Genomic DNA, 25,126 nt, shown 5'->3' with positions numbered 1-25,126 from the left:
ATATACTACAGGCGGCTGAACCAGGCCACAAGGAAGGACCACTTTCCACTACCTTTCATTGATCAAATGCTTGAAAGATTGGCAGGTAAATCCCACTATTGCTTTCTAGATGGTTACTCTGGTTATTTTCAAATTTGTATTGCCCCTCAAGACCAGGAGAAAACCACATTTACATGTCCCTTTGGCACCTTCGCTTATCGAAGAATGCCTTTTGGCCTATGTAATACTCCTGGCACATTCCAGAGATGCATGTTGAGTATTTTTTCTGATTTAGTGGAGCATTGCATAGAGGTCTTCATGGATGATTTCACAGTTTATGGCACATCCTTTCATGCATGTTTAGTCAATTTAGAAAAAGTGTTGAAGAGGTGTATTGAAACTAACCTTGTACTTAACTTTGAGAAATGCCATTTCATGGTAGAGCAGGGTGTAGTTCTAGGACACATAATCTCTGAAAAAGGAATTGAGGTTGATCCTGCAAAATTGGATATTATTTCACAACTTCCTTACCCCTCATGCGTGAGGGAGGTTCGTTCTTTTTTGAGCCATGCAGGATTTTACAGGAGGTTCATTCATAATTTCTCCAAGATTGCAATTCCTCTTTCAAAGCTGCTGCAAAAAGATGTTGAATTCGACTTTGATGAGGACTGCAAGGAGGCTTTCAACTTCCTTAAAAAAGCCTTAACCACCACACCAATTATCCACCCTCCAGATTGGTCAATACCCTTTGAGCTGATGTGTGATGCCTCCAATTATGCAGTGAGAGCTGTCCTTGCACAGTGGGTTGGTAAGGTCCCTCATGTCATTTATTATGCTTCTAGGACCTTAGACACCGCACAATCCAATTACACCACAACCGAAAAGGAATTGTTGGCCATCGTGTTTGCATTAGATAAATTCAGATCATATCTGTTAGGATCAAAAGTTGTGGTGTTCACTGATCATTCTGCTTTGAAGTTTTTGCTAAAAAAGACAGATTCTAAACCCAGGCTGATAAGGTGGATGCTCTTACTTCAAGAATTTGACTTGGAGATTAAAGATAGAAGTGGAGCACAAAACTTGGTAGCAGATCATTTAAGCAGAATAGAGGGAGTCCCTGAACTCATTCCCCTCAAGGATGATTTTCCTGATGAACAACTCGTAGAGTTGTGCACATCACATGTACCTTGGTATGCTGATCTGGTTAATTTTTTGGTTTCAAGAATTTTCCCTATAAATGCATCAAAAATTCAAAGGGACAAAATTAAGAGCGATGCCAAACATTATGTGTGGGACGACCCTTACTTATGGAAGTTCTATAATGATCAAGTGATCAAAAGATGCGTCCCTGATGAAGAGATCCCATCCATATTGCAGTTTTGCCACAATTCGGTTGTGGGAGGACACCTTGGACCTCAAAGAACAGCAAGAAAGGTGTTGGACTCAGGATTATACTGGCCCTCCATTTTCAAGGACTCTTGGCGAACATACTCTGTCTGTGAGAGCTGCCAGAGGTCAGGAGAAATGATCACCAAGAGGCAGGAAATGCCTCAGCAACCTATCCTATATTGTGACATCTTTGATGTCTGGGGTATTGACTTCATGGGTCCCTTTCCCTCTTCTTTTGGTTTCTTGTACATTTTACTTGCTGTTCACTATGTTTCAAAATGGGTAGAAGCTAAATCTACCAAGACTAATGATGCTAGAGTTGTTGCAGAATTTGTTCGATCCAACCTATTTTGCAGGTTTGGCATCCCACGTGCCATCATTAGTGACCAAGGGAGTCATTTTTGCAACAAGACAATGGAGGTCCTGCTGAGAAAATATGGAGTTCTGCACAAAGTTTCCACAGCCTACCACCCGCAAACGAATGGCCAAGTAGAACTTTCCAACAGAGAAATAAAGAAAATACTTGAAAGAGTTGTACAGCCCCATAGAAAAGATTGGAGCCGCAGGCTAGATGATGCCTTGTGGGCACACAGGACTGCATTCACAGCACCCTTGGGCATGTTTCCTTACAGAATAATCTTTGGCAAGGCTTGCCATTTACCAGTGGAGATAGAGCACAAGGCATACTGGGCAGTGAAGGCTTGTAATATGCACTATGACTCAGCTAGAGAGCAAAGAAAGCTTCAATTGCAAGAGTTGGAAGAGTTACGTCTAAAGGCATATGAAAATTCCAGAATTTATAAGGAGAGAACCAAGAGATACCATGACAAGTTGATAGCCAGGAAAGAATTTTGTGTTGGTCAAAAGGTGCTCTTGTTCAACTCCCACCTCAAATTCATGCCTGGAAAGCTTCGCTCAAGGTGGATTGGTCCATTTATAGTCACACAAGTGTTTCCTAATGGTGCAGTGGAAATCAAGAGTGAATCCACTACCAAATGTTTCACAGTGAATGGACATCGCCTGAAGCATTTTTTAGAGAACTCAGTTCCTGTGGAGGAGATTGAAGAGATGGATGTGTATTCCCCCATCATTCCCTCCAACCAAGACCTTTGCCATGAGTAAATCACTTCGCACGTCAAGCAAATGACGTTAAAGAAGCGCTCTGTGAGAGGCAAACTCACAAGTGAATAAGCAATTTTGTCTTTTCATTATTTCTCCTTTGCATTCTTTCAATTACATTTTTGTCTTCATTTGAGGTGTAATGAGCTAAGCAATTTATGATATGCTTCAATTTTGTGTAAATAATTCTTTGTGGATGCACAATTTTGTAGGAATTCTAGCAGCAGCACCACTTTGGGCACTCATTCTTGCTAGGTGCAATTCATCCTTCATGAAAGTGGCCACTCTCGTAGGCTATAGTGACTACTTTGGCTCAAGGTAAGCAACTCTTTCTCTGTAGTTCCCACTTTTAAGAGTGGGAGTGACCACTTTGGCGCCCAGGAGCTTGGTCATTTTGTGCGTGGACATTTTAGAGACCAATAGTGGCCACACGCAAATCTCCTTGCATTGTAGCTTCTCTGTAGTTCCCACTTTGAAGCTCCATAGTGGCTACGTACACTTGTCCAATAAGATGACCCTCTGGAGTTCCTACCTTAGCAACTGAAAGTAGCCACGCGCAAATGACATGCCACACACCTTCACTGTAGTTCCCACTTTGAAGCTCCATAGTGGCTACGCGCAAATTGGAACCAAATTTTAGCCTTTTAGGTGCTCCCACGTTTCTTGTTTGGAGTAGACACATACACCATTTACACTATTTCCCTTGGGCCCAACCCATAGTAGGCACTAATTCCCTTAAAAGTGAACACGCTCACTATTTCACACACTCCTCCCACTTCACGACGCATTCACACCGCCCAACGCCCAGCACGCACCATTTTCATGTCACCCACTCATACCCACTCACTCCTAGGGCCAAAACGCACCTTCCCTCACCACATCCAAGGCTTCAAACAAGGTAATTCTCTCAATTTCTCTCCATTTATGGTTAGGGTTCATAGATTCCCTAATTTGGGGCTTTTCAATTTTCCTTGTTTTTTCTTGAAATTGAGGTGTAATTCTTGTGTAATTGAGCATTCTTACTTGAATTAGAGAGGGTGAGGTCCCTAAATTACACCCAAAGGGGCGTATTACTCCCATTCAATTGGGCGTTCCCACTTTTGGCCCCAATAGTGGCCACGCCCACTTCCTCTTTGCCATGACTCTCATTTGTTGTTTTTGTTGTGCGCCCCTCCCTCATTTTTATGCTCTAAACATGCCAATAATGCTATTAAACTTCTTGTTCATGTGTGTTAATGCCTAAATTTGGTTCGTGCCTATTTCCATTTAGTTTTGACCCCTTCATTTTGCTGTTTTGCTTTTCAATTCCATGCCATTTAACTTTTGCTGCACTTGATTCTCATGCATATTACAAAATTAACCATAATTGTTGCTCTTTCTGGGTGTTGAACATGCTTTTTGTGACTTTAATTTCACTAATTGCTGCATTATGATCCTTGAGCTTCAAAGCCTTAAAAGTCATATTCTACTATCCATTGGATTGCTATACATAGTGAACGTATGTCACACCATTCTTTATGCTTAATTGTTCTTATCTATACCATTTGAGCTCTATGTTTGTAGGCTATGATTGAAATTGATTGCCCTCTGGGTCATATATAGCACTAGACACCCTTTTGCACACAAATTACTTAGGATGATATCAAATTATTTTGCAGCCTCTGCACCATTCATTCACATATTCTCTCTTCTCTGCAGATAATGTCGAGCAATCCTAAAAGGAACACACCTAGAACCAAGAGGAGTAGGACAGCTGAAGCCTCTTCATCTCAAACCCCTCCTACTCATGACCCAAGGTTTAGGTCCCCAGAGCATGAACAATATTTCAAAGAGAACATCCTGCGGCGCCAGATCGTCCAGGACAGGAATTTTGAAATTCAGCAGGGGACATTTCCACAGTTTCAGGAGGAGATAGACAGACGTGGCTGGGGGCTTTTCACGTCTTGTGCAGGCAATGGGTGGAAGGACATCACCTAGGAATTCTATGCTAATGCCCTGCGCCTGGAAGATGACATTTACCCCCCCAGGCACACCATGGTCAGGGGTAAGCAAGTTAGTTTCACTCCAGCCACCATCCAGAGGGTTTTAAACATCCCTCCTCTGCAGAAGCAACCTGGCCAGCTAGATTTCACTGCATTCTGCAAACAAAAGGAAAAGGATTACCAGCCTATACTTCAAGCAATTTGCATTAAAGGAGAAAATTGGAAATTTGATTGTAAAATGCAGCCCAAGAATCTAACCACTAAACACCTTCTCCCTCCTGCCAAGGTGTGGAGTATCTTCGTTGTCAGCTCATTCATGCCAGTCATCCACACCTCCACCATTGCAGTAAAGAGGGCAGAACTCATCTATGCTATTCTCACTGGCATGCCCATCCATGTCGGGGAGGTCATCAGCAGCACCATTCTGGAAGTCCTTAAAAGGAGTAGAGATTCTTTAGCTTTTCCTTCTCTAATCACTATGTTATGTCAAGATGCAAGTGTTGTTTTGGAGACTACCAGCAGAGAATTAAAGCACTTCCTCCCATTTCCACTGCCTTGGTGAAGGGCCTATTTAAGCCAAAGAAGTCTTCAGACCCAGGTCTCACCTTGCCAGCCGAATACAAGAAGGAGACCTCTGCAACACTCAAGGAGCAGCTGCAGCAAATAGCACAGAGGCAGACTGCCATCCACTCTGGTCAAACCAGCATGCTCCTCCTCATGGAGACCATGATGCTAAACATTGGCAAGAAGATGGGGATGACTTCAGACCAGATATATCAGGCCCACCATTTCCCTACCCCTTTCCTCTGAGCTGCTGTTCAGAATGACTTGCCCCCATTCAATCCCAATGCTCCCAAAGATGTCCGCAACTCCAGTTCCTCAGAGGAAGCAGAAGAAGTAGAGGAAGATGAAGGCGCCACCTCATCCACCTCTGATGAAGATGCCATTTAGTCCACTTTTCGTGTTTTCTTTTATTTCTCTGCTTGTACTTATTTTCTTTTATTTTCCCAAGTAATTAGGAACCACTTGTCCTTTTATTGTCTTTCCGTTCCTGCTTTTATGTTACTTTCCTTCAAACAGTTATGTTACCTCCCTTTCGTTCTTTTTCTGAACTCTTGTTATCATTGTGCAGAGATGCCCTCAGTTCCATCAAGAGGAGCATCATTTTACCCTGAACTTTGAATACATCATCTATAAAAGGGGGGGGTGAACTCTTTGTCTCTATTTTGCATTTATTTGTAGCTTACTTTTCTTGCACTGTACTAGATAAAAGACAAAAATATTTTCCTTATTTCATTTCTTCTCTTTTCCTTTTAATCTAGTTCTCTTTCATATTTTGCTTTTATGCTTTGATTGAATTTCCCATCTAACTCCTACTCATTCTCATTTTTGTACATATTTACTGCCCCTACCATTTTGAACATATTTTCTTGTCGGATGAATTGTACTCTCATTTTGCAAGTTATTATCACTTTTACCATGGTAGTGAATTGGGCCTTTCTTCTTCTTTTCTGTGTGCATATTACATGTATTTTTGCATTCATCTTCTAGAACTTGCCCTGTTTCTTAATTCAATATGCATTGTGCAATTTTCCATCTAGATGATTGAGGCCTTCTTTGCACATACCCTTCCCCCCACCCTTGCACTTCACTTCCCTGTTCCCCACTTCTTGCTTTTGCCAAACTTAGTCAACAAATATACTTTCCTTTCCTTAATAGAGGTATTTCTTTTAAGTTGCCTCAAGATTGAGTGCAAGAAACTAAGTTTGGGGTGTTGATTATGCTTGTAGTTGCTTGAGGACAAGCGATGTCTTAAGTTTGGGGTGGTGGACAACATACATGTTCATAATAATGTCAAAAAAAAAAAATGATTGTCAAAGTCCATGATATCACAAAAATATGAATGAATGAAAAAGGAGAAAAGAAAGAAAGAAAAATATAGCAAGGCATTTGAGTTGAAAAAGGATCTCCACATAAGGTAAATAAGAAAATTAATGTGGTGAAAGAATGCTTTAACCTCTTAAGCTACATCATTTAAGGTATTCCACTCTAGTTGTTGCACTAAATCACTCAAAAGAACTCCCTCCTCTTGAGTACCCACTTGATCTTGTCACCCTCCTTGGTTAAAATTTGAGCCTATCCTAACCCCATTTGTGACCAACAAAGCCCTCATGATAGGTGGTTCGTTGTATCTAGGCAAAGGAGATTGAGAATATGGGCAAGCCTATGGTAGGGTGAGGCTAAATGCATGGATTGAGGGAAAACACTTAGCCTGAAATGTTGTTGAGTAATGAGTGAAACACCACCTTGTGAGATGGATAGTTTCTTTGCATTATGTGAGTCACATGAAACCTTGCTTGATTCTTTTGTTTCAATTTAGTGGGACTTTGCATAGAATATTTGACATGAATATGATTCCTCTGTTGAATGAGTCTATGGTTGTGAAGATGTTGGAAGTGCTAATTAAAGCATGAAGTTGGAATGAAAATCTCTAAAAAAAATTTTGGATAAATCCAACCCTCTTCATTTGCTTTGCTTGAATTTTGATTTGCTTGAGGACAAGCAAAAGTTTAAGTTTGGGGTTGTGATGAATTCACTTTTTATTATATTTTTAGTTGCCTTTTTGGTGCTCCTTAATAGAAAAAATGGACTTAGATAGTGCAAATAATATAGAAATCACATTTTGGGTAAATATCATAGGTTTATTAATTTTTGGTTAATTTACATTTAATTACATAGATATAGATTGCAATTTTAATTATCTTAATAATTTTGCAGAGTCCCCAAGTTAATTTTGAGAAATCTTGGCCCTTGGATGAAAGTTGCCCCCAAAGTAGCCACTTTTAGGAGCAAAAGTGGCAACTACAGTAAGTCTGGGCATTAAAGGTTCTAAAGTAGCTACTATCAAGCCCAAAAGTGGCAACTCCAGAAGCTCCAGGGACGCCAATTTTGAAGCATTTCTGCGCGTGGACACTATTGGCTCTCATAGTAGCCACGCGAACCAAAGTAGCCACTTTCAGCACAAATAGTGGCAACTCCAGAAGATCCAGGACGCTAATTTTGAAGCATTCCTGCGCGTGGCCACTATTGGCTCTCATAGTAGCCACGCGCACCAAAGTAGCCACTTTCAGCACAAATAGTGGCAACTCCAGAGAAGTGGCAACCCTTCCATCCTGCGCGTGGACACTTTCAAAGGCAAAAGTGGACACTTTGGTGACATGTCATCCACTATAAATAGATTTTAAGAATTAGGGTACGGGACTTTTGACACTTTACACAATTTTTCCTTGCCAAATTGGGATAATTTCTTACGACATTGGAGTCTTGGGTGATAGCCAAGGGTCCTCTATAGGTTTTAATTTCCAATTTCTCTTTTGATTTTTGTTGAATTTACATTAATGATGTTTATGTTCTTGCATTTCTTTCTCTCATTTGTGAAGCCCATCCATATGGAGGGCTAAACTTTCTTGTAATTCCTAGTCAATGCTCATGAATCTTGAATTCTTGGGGTTAATTGCAATACAAATCTTTCTTTCCTTGAATTTATTAACCCCAATCTCTGAATGAAATGGAATTTGCATGAAGGGAACATTGCTTAATGAACCGTAATTTACCTAACGAAATTCTAAATCAAAATTGCTTAATTTTGATTAATCCTTGAGGTTGCTTAATCTTAGGGATAGAGATTGGAGCCCATTAAGATGCTTAATTTTAATTGGGATGTTAAAGTTAGTCTTCGCTTATTAGATTAACTTAATTCAAGGAGAAGAAAGGGGATTATTGAATCATTTGAAAGAATAATGATGGAACTCATTGCTTGATTAGGGATTACTCATTTTAATTGATTGAATTTCATTAAATTTACAATTCGTTCTTGATTAAAATCTGGAAATACATGTTTACACTTGTTCGATGTATGTCCCCAACCAAAAATTCCTTGGAGACGACCTAGGATAACACCCTAGTACTGCATTCATTTCTTTGCATATTTGATGAGGATTAACGACAATCTTTTGCATGACGAATGGCTAAAATTTGTTTCATCATCATACTACTCAACACTAACCATGTCAATCTATAGTATTCTTAATTTAACCATAAATCAGTTCATCGCACAACTCAAATTAAATTGAGGAGATAAGAAACGCAACAAAACGTCTCCATTGAGTCTGTTCATCACAAAATTATATACTTTAATTAGTCCAGTATCTTAACAACATGCTAATTATTTTTGTTAATCATCTAGATTATTTGTAAAAGGATTTTATAACAATAATAGAGATAAATGCTTAGTATCGCACACCGATTGAAATAAAAGTCTGAAAGTATGACGAAAAGCATATAGATGAAAGAAAGTAAGCGTTTATAAATCCTCCAGCCAAAATGTCCAAGGTAAAACCATAGTAAAACAAAATCCCAAAGTTTAGTATTTCAAACAGTAGCGAAACAATCCAAAACCTATGAGCAGTGTTCATCCATGACAAAATAAAATAACAAACTACAAATAAAACTCTAACGGAAGGGAATCCTCACTAGAGTCGGATTGTATTCCATTGGAGTCAGGAGAGTCATTCACTGGCTGAGGGCGAGGGGAGGGTGACAAGTCATCCGGGTCGCTGTCAATCCAACCGATGGTAGATGGTGGTGATCGAGAAGTAGGTGGTGGTGGTGAAGGGTGTTGGGTGAAAGGTCCAGCTTCGTCGAAAGAGGGTGCCTGAATTTGCAGGGAGTGAGGGGGTACTGGCCTGATGGAAGACTCAACAACCCTAATGTCTTTCCACTCAGGTGCGGGAGTAGGGCTAGGACAGGGTGTAGGCTCTGGATCGAGGTTGATGATGGTCTTACCTTTGTCAACAAAAGTTTTAAGTCGTTTGGCAGGGGGTTCTTGAGATGATGGAGAAAGAGGGGGTGAATGGATAATGATACTCCGTTTAGGTGGTAAGGGTACGGAGATTTCAGCAAAAAGGTGGTCGCTCCAATTGGGCTTCTATCCATCTTCAGCGAAAGGTCTCATGGTCATGGAGATCATCCCTTGGTACGTGAGGCGGCGCGTTGCTGGATCGTACGTCTATGCCTCCTTCCCTCCGAAGTTCTCTCCCCAAATTGTCGCTCGCTGTGGGTCCATCTGTCACACAATCATACAATACATACAAAAGACACAATACCAGAACAAGAACAGAAAGGGTGAGCTCCAAATACAATTATATATCAGTAATTGAATAAGCAAGGAAATTAAAATAACATAAAATATTCACGAAATCAGATTCTAGTAAACACATAGTCTCAAATTGATATCTGTTAGATAGCCACAAAGCACAAGCAGAATCATAGAAATTCATCAACGATATGATTCAAACAAATGCAACTTAGGACATCCCTACTTCCTCAATTTTCCAGCATTCCTCCAGTCAAGGTGATTAAAGACCCTCATTCCCTACAAGCACACATCATACATAATTCTCCAAGAATATTTCCCTGTATTACCATCTTGGTTCCTCAAGAATGAGTTCTACCGTGATGCTCGGTAATGCTTGCTCGCAATAGGATTAGTGGAGGCTTCGATGGCGACATGTCCCGGTCGCGGTGAGCTATTCCGCACCATTGGGGCAACCCCCCTCCACTACCCCGAAGGTTCTCCTCTTGAACCTGAAAACTCCACATTCCCCAGCTGTGCCAAACTGTGACCTTGACTCTCCTTCCTCCACATCATGCATGCGAACAATTTTATAATGACATCCACACTTTATCATTCTCGGTTTTACATTCAACTTTCGAGGGATTCATACCCACAGTCTCAGAGTGAAAGAAAAGAAGAGGGAAGATGGAAATGATCATGGCAGTTTTAATGAAATCTTAAAATTAAAAACGTATATTTTTGTGTGAGTCTTTGATGAATCCACATTTTATTGGATTTTTACTTGTCATTTTGATGTTTCTTAATAGAAAAAGTAAACTTAGGAAGTGTAAATAACACAAAAATATCATTTTGGTCAAATATCATAGGTTTCTTAATTTTTGGTTAATTTACATTGATTTACATAGATATAGTTTGTAATTTTGATCATTTGAATAATTTTGCAGGAATTTCTAGATTTTTTCCATAGATTTTTAGCATTTGAGAAAGTTTGAGATGAAAGTGATCACTTTGGATCCCATAGTGAACACTACAACAAGCTAAGTCCAGAAGGGCAGACTAAAGTGATCACTATGAACCCATAGTGACAACTACAGAGACCCATTTTGAAGAAGTGTTGCGTGTGCTTACTTTGGGACCATAGTAGAAACTCTGGAGCAGCCAAAGTTATCACTCTGATACCAAAGTGACAACTCCAGAGAGGCCAAAAACATAGGACTTGCGCGTAAACACTATGGAGCGAGAGTAACCACTATGGAGCGCTGCGCGTTATCACTATGAAGCCAAAGTGATAACTCCAGAGAGGCCCAAATCACAAGACTTGCGCGTAAACACTATGGAGCGAGAGTAACTACTATGGAGCGTTGCGCGTCATCACTATGAAACCATAGTAGTTACTTTGGGTGAAAATTTCTGCACTATAAATAGGATTTGAGAAATTAGGGTACGAAGTTTTTAACATAACTTTAGATTCTTTTGCCACTTTGGGAGCATTTGGCAGAGCTTAAGATTTTTGGGTGACAGCCAAGGCCAATCTTAGGGTTTAATTTACAATTTCTCTTCATTTTCCTTTAATTCTTGCATTAATTAATGATATTGATTTCCCTTGTTTTCATCTTGAATTTGTAAGACCCATCCTTATAGAGGGCTAAACTTTCTTGTAATCCTTAGTGAGTTCATGGATTCTTAAATTCCTGGGTATGAATGCCAATATAATTCCCTTTTCTTCATGAATTTACATTTCTCAACTCTTTGAATTGAATTAATGGTTGAATGAGGGAGACATTGCTTAATTAACCCTAATTTGTTTTAATGAAATTCTTAACTTGGTTTGCTTAATCCTAAGTTAATTTCTAAGATTGCGTAATCTTGGGGAAAAGAGTTGAAGCCCATGTAAATTGCTTAATTCATATGGGACTTTAAGGTTAATTCTTGCTTTTTGAGTTACCCTAATTCAGAGGAACAAGAAAAGTATTGAATCTTGAGAGGGATAGGGATAGAATTACATGAACAAACTAAGGATTGCACATTTCATTGACTGGACTCATTAATTTCATCACTTGCCTTTACATTAAAATTGGAATCACACAAAACCCCTTTGTTTTAATCACTTTAATAGTAAATTTTTACATGTTCAATGTATGTTACAAACCAAAGTCATTGGAGACAACCTAGGCTTGCATCCTAGACTACATAAATTTTTCTACATATTTTGATGAAGGTTGACGACAAATCTTTTTGCAAAACAAAAATTCATCGTTCATCAGTCTTTCGTAGAAGAAACAAAAGAACTTGGTAAATAACTGCAGGCTCAACCCATATGCAATCAGACTTTTTAAGCCAAAAATTAGTAGAGTTTGTAATTAGATAATAAATTAATTCATACATGGTAAAAAAAAAAAAGGTTCTTTGACTCTCGGCCAAAATGAAAACCAAAGGAAAAATAGATCCTTTCTTTCATGTACATTTTTTTTAACATGTGAATAGGAGGAAGAATGGGTGGTTTCATAACGAAATGAGTAGGAGAAGAGGCAAATCATAAGAATCGAGAAGAAAGTATATAACTCATGTAAAAATTTTATCCTATAATAGCATATTCTTTCAAAGGTATCATTTTTTATAATGAAAAGGGTAAGAACAAACAATAATCACGAGGACACTACTAAGTCAGAGACATGCAAGGATCACACACTCATAATTTCGCCCATTTAAGCTTCAAATCATCATTATTAAAACGTTATTCAAATAGAGTGATTTGAAGATGAAGAAAACCATCTACATGTGGATGTTTTAACGAGAACCAGAGGGAAAATGAGGGGGAAGAAAACATACCATATTTAACAATACACACTCAAGTTTAACATGCAATGACATATTCATTCAAAGTTATCACTTTTTATTTAACAAGAAGTACGAACAACCCAAAATCATACCAGGATCTCGGCGTCAACAACATGCAAGCATTATTCTCACTCATTCACACCCAATCGATTTGAAATATGTTATTTTTAGATATAGTTCAGATGAAGAAATTAGAAGGTGAAAGGGAATACGTTTACATGCAATCTTTTACAACATTGAAGATGAAGACGAGGAAGAAGAGAATACATTACACTCGCTGTACACATTTAAACATACACACTCATTCATGCGTAGTCAAGAGCTCCCCTAACCTGGTTTGAAATGAGAGTGAAAGAGGGTGGAAGGTTCGGTCTTGATGTTTGTAAGTACTTGTGCACACAGTGGCTCCTTGGCGATGGCAAGAACGTTTGAAAAAGGTGAAAGTGCAAGCAGCTACTTTGTGTCCATTTTTGTCTTCTCGAGAGGTGAGGTGGAGGGTATGTTTACTATACAAAGAGAAGAATGAAAGAGTGCAAGAGTATGACTTTCAGAGAGATGGTCACCGTGAGGGTTTCTGAAAAAAAAAATGAAAAAGGCGCGTGAAGGTAAGTAGGGTCTTTATATAGTGTGAGTCTAGTGTCTATGTCTTTTCATTTTCAAAGGGGCGTGACGGTTTAGGGGTGCTCATGGAGGGTTAGGTTTAGGGTACCTGAAAGGACGTGGCTCTTGGCTTCTTCTCAAATGGTCACGTCGCTTGGAGTCTTTGGGTATGTCTATCACGAGCAATAAATGCACGAGGTGGGAAAAGAAACAACCATTTAATGTGCTCACACGTTTTCCATAACTAATCATCATGGTTGAATAACTGAGTGAGGGGTTGGCCTAGACAAGAGTGAGCAATTAATGTAGGTTGGCGGCTAGGGTTTATTTGTGGAGGGAAATGGGTTCAAATTCTTCGTGTCCCATGAATTTGAAGGGTTGCGTCCATTGAGTGGCTAGTGAAAAAGTAGTACCTCCAACATGGCCGTGCAAGTGAAAGGTCTCCTCAAGAAATGAGGATTACAACAATTAAATGGAAATTTAATAGTGGGCACGATTTTATGGGGGCAATTGCTCCAGGTGTAGTGTTTTATGTTGATCGACACGCCCAAATAATGTAGGCCGCGATTTGAGTCGTTGGAGGAGGGAATGGGCATGCAAAACGTCTCATTGATTGCTCATGAAGGTTGGTGATATTTTAGCATAATTCTAACACAAATGATAAGAAAAATATATAAAGAAAGCAGCAAAACTTAGAATAAGAGAAGGAATTGAATTTTGTTTACATATGTAGTTATTTTAGCAATTGTGAAATTTTTGCTTAGGAATTAAGTTTTTAATCTTGTTTTTATAGGAATAAATTGAGCAAGGATCATATTCATGGAAGTTTGATGACAAGGAAGAGGAAAGAAGCAAGTCTGGACTCCAAAAACTCAAGAATAAGAAATTGCAGACTGGGCGTGATCACTATTGTCAGTGAAAGTGATCACTTCAGAGCTCAAAGAAGAAGTGAAGCCTGGGCGTTACCACTTTTATCATTAAAAGTGATAGTTCCAGAGAAGCAAAATATCAGGAAAGCTCTGCGTAACCACTATTGTCATAAAAAATGATCGTTCCAGAGAGTCTTCAACTTGGCGAGTTGCGCGTAGTCACTTTTATCAACAATAGTGATAACGCGCAACTACCTTGGCTCTGCGTTGTCACTTTTATCATCAAGAGTGATAGTTCCAGAGAGCTCTCAATATCAGGAAAATGCGTGTGGCCACTATTTCTGGGAAAAGTGTTAACGCGCAACCAAAAACTCTCTGCGTAACTACTAATTCTCATAAAAGTGATAACGTGAAAATCTGGGAAATTTTATAAATACCAGAAACGATCCAGAAAGAAGGGATTCTGTTCATTTTCAGTTTTTTTAGTTAGTTTCTGGTTAGAAGAAGTGAGAGAGAGAAGTGGGGATTCAGATCTTGGAGCTTTACGAAGAGGAATTGGAGTGGAGCAAGCTTCCATGGCGTTTCTGAGTTTCTTCTTTTCTTCTTCTCTTTCTTTTTCTTCTTCTGCTGCCATGGCTGTGTAATTCGTTCATAGTTAGGGATTGTAGATCTGAAATGAACATGTTGAATTGATTTAGATCTGGATTTCAAGCTTTGGAATAGATTGAGTGATTGATTCTGAACTTCACGTGGAAATTGAATGGAAATTTGATTAACTAAATTCAGAAGAACTCTTGTCAATGGAAATTGAATTTGTTCTTCAGATCTGAACCAATCACCGAGATTATAGTTTTCTTAGGGATAAGGAACTTTGATCTTGCAATCCTTTGGTTTCTTACACTTAAAGCAATATTGAATTGAATCAGATCTAAGGAATTAGAATGGTTTAATTGAATGTTAGGTTCACTGAGTTAAGGAATTAACCTCTGAATAGTATAATGTGAAACTGATTGTCATTCTTTCCAATTGCTTGTTAATTCAGAACTTTATTGATTAAACATTGGAGTTTTGGTGAAGCACTTCCCTAGCTATGGTTTCTTCTTCTGTTATCACATAATTGTGTGTTCATTATTCTGTTTTCTGCAAGTTCATTTTACTTTTAATTGTTCCAGTTTGCTGTTATTAGATGTTACCACTCTCCTTACAATTTCGAAAAAGCTTAAATGGTTATAATTCTATGAAGTGATACTTGAATCTAAATTCCCTGTGGAGACGATATTTGGATCTTAAATTTACTCATCACTTGCTGCAATCCTAGTGCACTTGCTAGTGTAGATTGCTAACAACAAGTTTTTGGCGCCGTTGCCGGGGAATTTTGCATTTCAATATCATTAGTAGTAGAAAAGTAACTAGATTGAGCATTTAATTTGTTGCTTTGCTTTCAAATTGCTTTCTGCATAATTTTACTGCACCTTGTGTAATATTCTGCATAATATTTTTGTCTGCTGCATAGAATTTTTACATCTTTGTTATCTGCATAATTTCAGTTTTCATTGTTCTTCATAGTTGTAATTGTCATTCTGCATATTTGTACATGATTTTACAATTTTGCAACTGCTAGATTTAAGTTTCTATATGCTTTTACTGATAGATTTTGCATGAATTCTGTTGTACATTTCTGAATATCAAGTGTGGTCTAATTTTGATTCAAACTGATTTGTATATGCGTGGTAAAAACAAGAATAAATCAATTCTGGTCTTTGATCCTGACATAGACATAACTTTGAGAAGATTGAGAAAAGAGTCTAGAGCAGAAAAAGCCATAGGGAGTGATAGTGAGTTAGAATCTCAGAGTAATTCTAGAGTAAAAAGAACATCTACACCCTTTAGACAACCAAATCCAGCAATAGAAATGGCAGAACAGAACAGATTTAGAACATTAGAGGACTATGCTATTCCTAACATGCAAGGTTTTAACTCTTCTATAATTAGGCCAACTATTCAAGCCAACCATTTTGAGATTAAACCTGCCCTACTACATTTAGTCCAACAGGATTAGTTTGCTGGAGGAAATTCTGATGATCCTAACCTGCATATTTCAAATTTTCTGCAACTATGTGACACCATAAGAATGAATGGAGTTAGTGAAGAAGCTATCAGATTAAGACTATTTCCTTTTTCCTTGAGAGATAGAGCAAAATGTTGGTTACAAGCTCAACCACAAGGAAGCATCACAACCTGGACAAAACTTGTGAATAAGTTTTTAACTAAGTACTTCCCTCCATCCAAAGCTGCTAAGTTGAGAGGAGAAATTACATCCTTTGTGCAGCAAGAAGGAGAATCATTGTATGAAGCTTGAGAAAGATACAAAGAACTGCTTAGAAGGTGTCCACATCATTGTATTCCAGATTGGATGCAATTAGAGACTTTTTATAATGGGATGAATGCAGTAACAAGAACAATGGTTGATGCTGCTGCTGGAGGTTCATTAAATACAAAGTCCTTGGAAGAAGCTCAAAGGATTATTGACATGATGGCATCTTCAATGTATCAGAATTCAAACTCAAGGAACCAAGGAAGAAACTCTGGTTATGAAGTTAAAGTTCTGGAAACTTTTCTTGCACAAAATCAACTACAAAATCAATTGTTTTCAGAACAATTAGCTGCCTTAACACAACAAATCAACAATCTGCAAACAGGGAGTATGCCTACCAGTCAGCTAAGTTGTGATTTTTGTGGAGGAAACCATGCAAATGGTGCATGTGAGGCATCCCCAAGTGAACCACAAGAGCAAGTGAATTATATAAATAATTTTCAGAGACAACAACCATCATATCCCCCTGGATTTCAATTTTCAAATAATAGAACTCAGCAGTATTCTAATTGGAATAATCAATATTCTGCTGCAAAGAATTCTAATTCAAATTTGCCTTTTTCTAATGCAGGTCCAGTAACACAACAGCCTTATTTTAAGAAAAATTCGTCCACTCAACCTCAAGGAAATCAGAAATTTTCCAAGCCTATGAATGAGAGGTTGACTGAGATGGAAGAGACTATGCTGCAATTCATGAAGGTGACTCAAACAAGCTTCAAAAACCAAGAAGCTTCCATGAAGAAGCTAGAGACACAGATTGGACAATTAGCTGAACAACTATCCAGCAGGGATGAAGGAAGATTTCCAAGCAATACAGTAATCAATCCTAAAGAGCAATGTCAAGCCATAACTACAAGGAGTGGAGCTGTAGTTGCAAGCCCTAAACCAGCAGAAAAGAAAGTAAATGATGTAGCAGAAAGAAACATTGAACAAGATCTGCAACAAGGAAATTTTAAGCTATTGAAGAAAGACCATTCAGAAGAAAAAGAAAAAGTTCCCATGAGTTCTGAAAGGAAAACCAAAAAGCAACTCTTTGAGGAAGCTTGTAAGCCAATAGACCCAGAAAAATACAAGAGGCTGCCCTATCCTCAGAGAGTCCAAAATCCTAAACAAGAGGAACAATTTGAAAGGTTTATGAATGTCTTTAAGAAATTACAAATCAACATTCCTTTTGCAGAAGCTTTGGAGCAAATGCCCTCATATGCAAAGTTTATGAAAGAACTACTTTCCAGAAAAAGAAAGCTAGAGCATGATAAAACAGTACCTTTGACAGAGGAGTGCAGTGCCATTCTCAAGAGAAAGCTTCCTCAAAAGCTGAAAGATCCTGGATCATTTAGCATTCCTTGTGAAATAGGAAACTGCACTGTGGGAAGAGCATTGTGTGACTTGGGAGCAAGCATAAATCTGATGCCATTGGCTGTTCTACAGAAACTTGGCATAGAGGAAGTGAAGCCCACCAACATTACACTGCAGCTAGCTGATAGATCATACACTTATCCATATGGAGTTGTTGAAGATTTATTAGTTAAAGTTGACAAGTTCATTTTTCCTGCAGATTTTGTAATTCTGGACATGGAGGTGGATTCTAACATTCCTTTGATCCTAGGGAGACCATTTCTTGCAACAGGGAGAGCTTTAATAGATGTGCAGAAAGGTGAACCTATGCTTAGAGTTCAAGATGAGAAGGTAGTGTTTAATGTGTTTGAAGCTTTAAAATATCCAATTGAAGATAGCACATGTATGAAGATAGATATACTGGATGCTTTCATTACACAACGCCATATTAATGAAATTGATGAACTTGCTGTGTTAGAAGAAATAATATCTGCAGGGAGCAATAAATCTGAACTTCTGCATGAAGAATACATTATGGAAGTGCAGCAGCAACTAGAAGCTCTGCCAATTCAAAAATCTGCAGAAAATTCAGTGAAGGAGAAGCTAGAAAAGGATGATAAAGAAGAGGAAAAGCAAAGGCTAGAACTGAAACAACTCCCTTCACACCTGCGGTATGCATTTCTGGATGAGAAACATGAAAATCCAGTCATCATCAATAATGAACTTAAGGAAGAACAAGAGGAAAAATTGCTCAGAATTTTGAGAGAACACAAATCTGCAATTGGATGGAGTATTGCAGATCTGAAAGGTATAAATCCTTCATTTTGTAAGCACAGAATTTTATTTGAAGAAAATTTTAAACCTGTTGTGCAGCCACAAAGGAGATTAAACCCAGCCATGAATGAGGTAGTTAAAAAGAGGTCATAAAGCTGTTAGATGCAGGAATAATATACCCAATTTCTGACAGCAATTGGGTAAGTCCAGTCCAAGTTGTTCCAAAGAAAGGTGGTATGACAGTTGTACCTAATGAAAAGAATGAACTTGTCCTTACTAGGACTGTGACTGGATGGAGAATGTGCATAGACTATAGGAAATTAAATGATGCAACCAAAAAAGATCATTTCCCACTACCATTTGCAGATCAAATGCTAGAAAGACTTGCTGGACATTCATTTTATTGTTTTCTTGATGGGTATTCAGGATATAATCAAATAGCTGTAGATCCTTTAGATCAAGAGAAAACTGCATTTACATGTCCATTTGGAGTCTTTGCATATAGGAGAATGCCATTTGGTTTGTGTAATGCCCCTGCCACTTTCCAAAGATGCATGCTTTCTATTTTTTCTGATTTGGTAAAAAACATCATAGAAGTATTCATGGATGATTTCTCTATTTTTGGTGATTCTTTTGATGATTGTTTAGCTAATCTATCCACTGTTTTGCAGAGATGTCAAGACACTAATCTTGTGTTAAATTGGGAAAAGTGTCATTTCATGGTACAAGAAGGCATTGTCCTTGGTCACAAAATTTCAGAGAAAGGAATGGAGGTGGACCAAGCTAAAATAGAAGTCATTAGTAAATTGCCTCCACCTATCAATGTTAAGGGAGTTAGAAGTTTTTTAGGACATGTTGGTTTTTATAGAAGATTCATAAAAGATTTTTCCAAGATTGCTAAACCCTTGAGTAATTTACTTATAAAGGATGCAGATTTCATATTTGATGATAATTGTTTGCATGTATTTTCTGTTTTAAAAGAGCAACTGATTTCTGCACCTATTCTTGCAAAACCAGATTGGAAACTACCTTTTGAACTCATGTGTGATGCAAGTGATAGTGCAGTGGGTGCTGTTTTAGGACAGAGAAAAGATAGGAAATTACATGCTATCTATTATTCAAGCAAAGTGTTAAATCCTGCACAAGTGAATTACACAACAACAGAAAAAGAACTTTTAGCTGTTGTATATGCTTTTGATAAGTTCAGATCATATTTAATGGGTTCAAAAGTGATTGTATACACTGATCATGCTGCTCTTAAATATCTCTTGACAAAACAGGATGCAAAGCCCAGATTATTAAGATGGATTCTACTCCTCCAAGAATTTGAGCTAGAGATCAAAGACAAGAAAGGGAAAGAAAACAGTGTTACTGACCACCTATCCAGATTACCTTTAGAGAGTTCAACCACTGAATCATTGGAAATAAATGAAGAATTTCCAGATGAAAAGCTGTTCGCAGTGGATAACATGCCTTGGTTTGCTGACATTGCAAATTTTAAAGCCACTCAATTCATTCCAAAGAGGTTTACTTGGCAGCAAAAGAAAAAGTTCCTACATGACAGCAAATTCTATGTGTGGGAAGACCCATACCTGTTCAAAATTGGAGTAGATGGGTTACTTAGAAGATGCATTCCACAAAGTGAGCAAGCTGAGATATTATGGCATTGTCATAATTCAGAATATGGAGGCCATCATGCAAGTTCAAGAACTGCTGCAAAAGTTTTGCAAGCAGGTTTCTTTTGGCCTACACTCTTCAAAGATGCCAAGAGGTATGTAGAAAACTGTGAAAAATGTCAAAGAACTGGAAATATATCAAGAAGACATGAGCTACCATTAACCAACATCTTAGAAGTGGAATTATTTGATGTATGGGGGATTGATTTCATAGGACCATTTCCCCCATCATTTTCACACGAATACATTCTAGTGGCAGTGGATTATGTGTCTAAATGGGTAGAAGCAATTCCCACCAGATCAAATGATGCAAAGGTAGTGATTTCTTTTATAAGAAAGAACATTTTTTCAAGATTTGGTGTGCCTAGAGTGCTAATAAGTGATGGAGGTACTCACTTCTGCAACAAGTATCTTGAAGCTGTATTAATGAAATATGGTGTGAAGCATAAGGTTGCTACTCCTTACCATCCACAAACAAGTGGACAAGTGGAGGTTTCAAATAGAGAAATCAAGCAAATTCTAGAGAAGGTAGTGAACAGCTCAAGGAAGGATTGGTCAAAGAGGCTGGATGATTCATTGTGGGCATACAGAACTGCTTTTAAAACTCCAATTGGTATGTCTCCATATCAGTTAGTATTTGGAAATGCCTGTCACCTACCCCTAGAGCTGGAACATAGAGCATATTGGACTACAAAATGGCTTAATTTCGATCTGCCAAGTGCTGGAAGGAATAGAGTTCTGCAGCTGCATGAATTAGAGGAATTCAGACAGTAAGCATATGAGAATGCAAAGTTGTACAAAGAAAGAACCAAGAGAATCCATGACAAGTTCATTCTGCAAAAAGATTTCAGACCTGGCCAGCAAGTGCTGTTATTCAATTCAAGGTTAAAATTGTTCCCAGGGAAATTGAAATCTAGATGGTCTGGACCATTTTTAATAAAGGAGACCTCTCCCTTTGGAGCAATTCTTATAGAAGATCAGAAAACAGGGAGGGAATTCAAGGTCAATGGCCAAAGACTGAAGATCTATCATGGATAAGAGTTTGCAAGAAACATATCATGCTTGAAATTGGTTCCTCTTGAGTGAGGAACAACTAATGTCAAGCTAGTGACATTAAAGAAGCGCTTTGTGAGAGGCAACTCACATTTCTAACCCAGTTTAAGTTTTCTATAATGTTTTTAGAATTTTGCATATTATTGTTCTGTAAATTTCTGATATGCTGCAAAAATTCTACACAAATACTGCTGAATCTGAGTTTCTGAGGTGCATTTGGTTGCTTAATCTGAGAATTGAGGAGGTAAATGTGTAGTTTAGAGTTTAGTATTCTGCATAGTCTGATGTTACCAACTTCTGGAAGTTTCTGCATAATGTATGTGAATATTCTACTGAATCTGATTTTCTGAGACATAATTGAGATACTTGAACTGAGATTCAATGTGGAGAGTGTGTATTTGATGGATTCAAGAGTGAAAATTTAATTAATTGAGATTTTAGAGGTATTTGATTAATGAGAGGAGTCACTATGTTGCAGGAAAGAAGCTACGCAGAGAATACATTTTGAGGATCTTTGCTGGAACAATCACTTTTACTGATAAAAGTGATTACGCAGAGACAGATGGGAAAATGAGCTCTCTGGAATGCCTCCTTTTTCTGTCAAGAGTGACTACGCACAGGTAAGTAACTTTTAATACTTCTGCGTTAGTACTTTTACTGAAAAAAGTTATCACTTTGCTGCGCGTTATCACTTTGTTCAGCAATAGTGATAACGCGCGCCTCACTCTGAAAAAAACCACTCTCTGGAACATTCACTCTTACGAATAATAGTGATCACGCTGGGAATTTTAATAACATAAAAGTCATTTTTATTCTCCAAAGTAGTCACGTGCTTGGGCGTGCCTATAAATATTGCTAAGGGTGAATACGCACATACGTTTTTAAATCAAAAATCCCTTCCCTCTCTGAGAGCTCTCCACTTATCAACCTCTGCATTGCGATTTAGAAGCTTCTTCTTCCTTGTTTGAATATCATTTCTGCATCTCAACCAAGGTACACTTCCCTCACTTCTAAAATCTGTGATTGGGGTTTCTGTATTTGTATAACTATTTTGGAAAAGTTGCTAAAAAGGGATAACTAAGAATGTTTGAGGCAATTAAATCAATTTGGGGATAGAAAATACTGAGATTAGGTTTTGCTGTGATGAGAGTTCTCTGAGAAAATTCAATTCTGCATTGCACTTTTCACATTAACAAATTTCTGCAGAAATTGATTTGACCTAAAAGACTTTAATAACAATGTTCTGATTGAAAGATATTGAATTTGAAAGTCTGAAATTATCTATTATACTGTGTTCTGCATGTACTGTTTTGGAAAATGTCGAGATGAGTGTTGGGAAACTATTTTGATAGTATTTGCTTCAAGAATGGACAATACTTTGGAGCGATCTTTCTCTGTCAACTATGACATTTCTGCTGGGATAATTGAAACTGCATTGCATATTATATGTATCACAGTCTGCAGCATTTTAATTGACTTAAATTGAAGTATGTGAATTAGTTGATTGGAAATTTCTGAATATGACTAATTGAAATTACCTGTTGTGATGGTTGAGCATCTATTCTGTGCATATGTATAATACATGTTCTGACAGCAAACTTAATTTCAAATTCTGAGGCTATTTGGTTCAAAATAGAATGGATAATACTTCAGATAGCTGTTCTCTGTCATGTATGTTAGTTTGATGGGATAATTGAAATTACATTGCATATTATATGAACCACATTTCTGCAGAATCTGAACTGATAGCAACAGAACTTTCTGAAACTGTAGAATTGAAAATTAGAATACATAGCTGTGCTGAAATTGAGTTAGACATTAAATTGGGAATATGTGAAATGCATACTTGATTGCAAAATGAATACAACTTGGGAATTTTGGCTGCCAGCACAAAATCAGTTTGAAATTTTTCTCAAGACATGTAATTATCTTTCTGCATTACCCTGATATTTGATAAGAGTGTGCACTCTGAATTCTACTGTTAGATCTTGCATGTTTTGAATAAGTTGTGCAATTGGGTGTTGGTACTATTAGCAGACTGCATGATGAGAAGTATTAGAAAAATTTAATTTCTGCAAACTGCTTGATTGAATTTTCTGCAGTATAGGATTATTCTTTGATTCTAAAATTTTAAACTGACAATTACTCCTTCAATGCAGAAAATTCCAAAATGGTTAGGACTTCATTCAACACACCTGTAGGTCCTCCTAAGAAGAAGCAAGCTGCATCTTCTACCACTCCTAAGAAGAGGCAAGCTGCATCTTCTACCACTCCTAAGAAGAAACGAGCTGCATATTCCACAACCCCAACAAGAAGATCCAGTCGAAATCTCCAAGCTGCTGCATCAAAGAGGGTCAGAACTGATGGTGTCTCAAGCTCTTCACCTATTCAGATCTCTGAACCCTCACCTTCTCCCTCACCTCAGACAAGATCATCTGCACCTACATCTGAACCCTCACCTTCTCCCTCACCTCAGACAAGATCTCCTGCACCTGCACCCTCACCTACACCATCACCCCCACCAAGAACAGTTGTACCTTCAGGATCCTCACCACCAGCCACACATGATCCGAGATTCAGAAGTTTGGCTCATGAAAACTTTTTCAGAGCCAATATTCTAAGAAGAAAAATTGTTTCTGACAGAGCATTCCAAATAGCTGGGAACAACTACCCTGAATTCAAGGAGGAAATCAAGAAAAGAGGCTGGGAATTCTTCTGTGCAACAGCTGGCCTGGGTTGGAGGGAAATAACTCAGGAATTTTATGCCAATGCCATGAGGTTTAAAGGGAAAGGAACCCCTAAGTTCAGCTCCATGGTCAAGGGCATGAGAATTGACTTCTCACCAGCAAATATCAACAGGGTGCTGGAAATTAATTCTGCACAACATGCTGCACAGCTGGACTTCAAAACGTTTAAGGAAAGTCCAGATATTGATTTTGTGCAAATTCTGGAAAGGATTGGAAAACCAGGCACCACATGGGAGCTCAACCAATCTAAGAAGCCAAAGCATATTGTCACCAAGAATCTTCTGCCCTTTGCCAAAGTATGGAGCATGTTTATTTTAAATTCATTCATGCCTGTCAAACATAGCTCCACACTAGCTGTGAAGAGGGCTGCTCTGCTTTTTGCCATAGTCTCCAACATCTACATAGATGTGGGAGAGGTAATAAGTGAATGTATCTTGGGAATACTGAAGACAAAAAGGGATTCATTAGCCTTTCCTTCAGTAATTACACTACTTTGTGAAGACGCAGGAGTAGAGTTTGGTGATTATCAAGAGAAAATCAGAGCTACACCATCCATTTCTGCAGCTCTGATCAAAGAGATTTATGCAACTGTTTCCTGCACTTCTGCAGCCCCAATTCCTTCACAATTCAAGAAAGAGAAACCAATGATGATGAAGGACACTCTGAAGCAGCTAGCTGAAGGGCAGAATCAACTTGCTGAAAGGCAGACTGAGCTGCATAATAGCCTCAAAGCTGGAGTCATGTTAATGGAATGTATTATGCTGAATATTGGTCAGAAATTGGGAATGACTAAAGAAGAAATGTATCATACTCCAGACTTAGCAGAGAATGCCCAGTGCCTTCGTTCTTCTGTTTTCAAGAATATGCCAATATACAGAACCCACTTTCCTCAGCCACCATTTGAAGAGGTAGTGGAAGAAGAAGAAGAAGAAGAAGGTTCTGAAGAGGAAAGCTCAGAGGAAGAAGATGCAGCAGAAGATTAGTCTAGGAATTTAAATTCTGTTATTAGATTTTTGTAAATTTCTGGTAGTTCAAACTTTTTGGGTTGTAATCACTAATTGGTACAATTTGGTTTAATTTTCACTTACCTATTTTGCAATTATATTAGCTTCTTAACTAAATACCTTTATCTTGCTGCGAGTTGATGGAATTCTAGTGTTTTTGTGCAGAGAATATCACACACAACACTCACACACATTGGATGGTGACTCTTGCACAAGCTGCCATGAAAGGGGGGTTTTCATTCTCTACCTC

The 25,126-nt window shown here is 38.2% G+C and overlaps 1 non-coding gene across 1 annotated transcript; it reads right to left on the bottom strand.

Moving 5' to 3' along the window:
* Window positions 1-16,209: 16,209 nt before the first annotated feature.
* LOC113864046 lies at window positions 16,210-16,316 on the bottom strand. Its single transcript, XR_003504653.1, has one exon. It is a non-coding gene; the product is annotated as a small nucleolar RNA R71 (small nucleolar RNA).
* Between the last annotated feature and the right edge of the window lie 8,810 nt (window positions 16,317-25,126).

Source organism: Abrus precatorius, unplaced genomic scaffold, assembly GCF_003935025.1.
Source record: "Abrus precatorius isolate BTA unplaced genomic scaffold, Abrus_2018 Scaffold3, whole genome shotgun sequence".
In the NCBI taxonomy this organism is placed as follows: domain Eukaryota; kingdom Viridiplantae; phylum Streptophyta; class Magnoliopsida; order Fabales; family Fabaceae; genus Abrus; species Abrus precatorius.
Note: the sequence above shows the minus strand (reverse complement) of the source record. Positions and strands in the feature narration are given on the sequence as shown.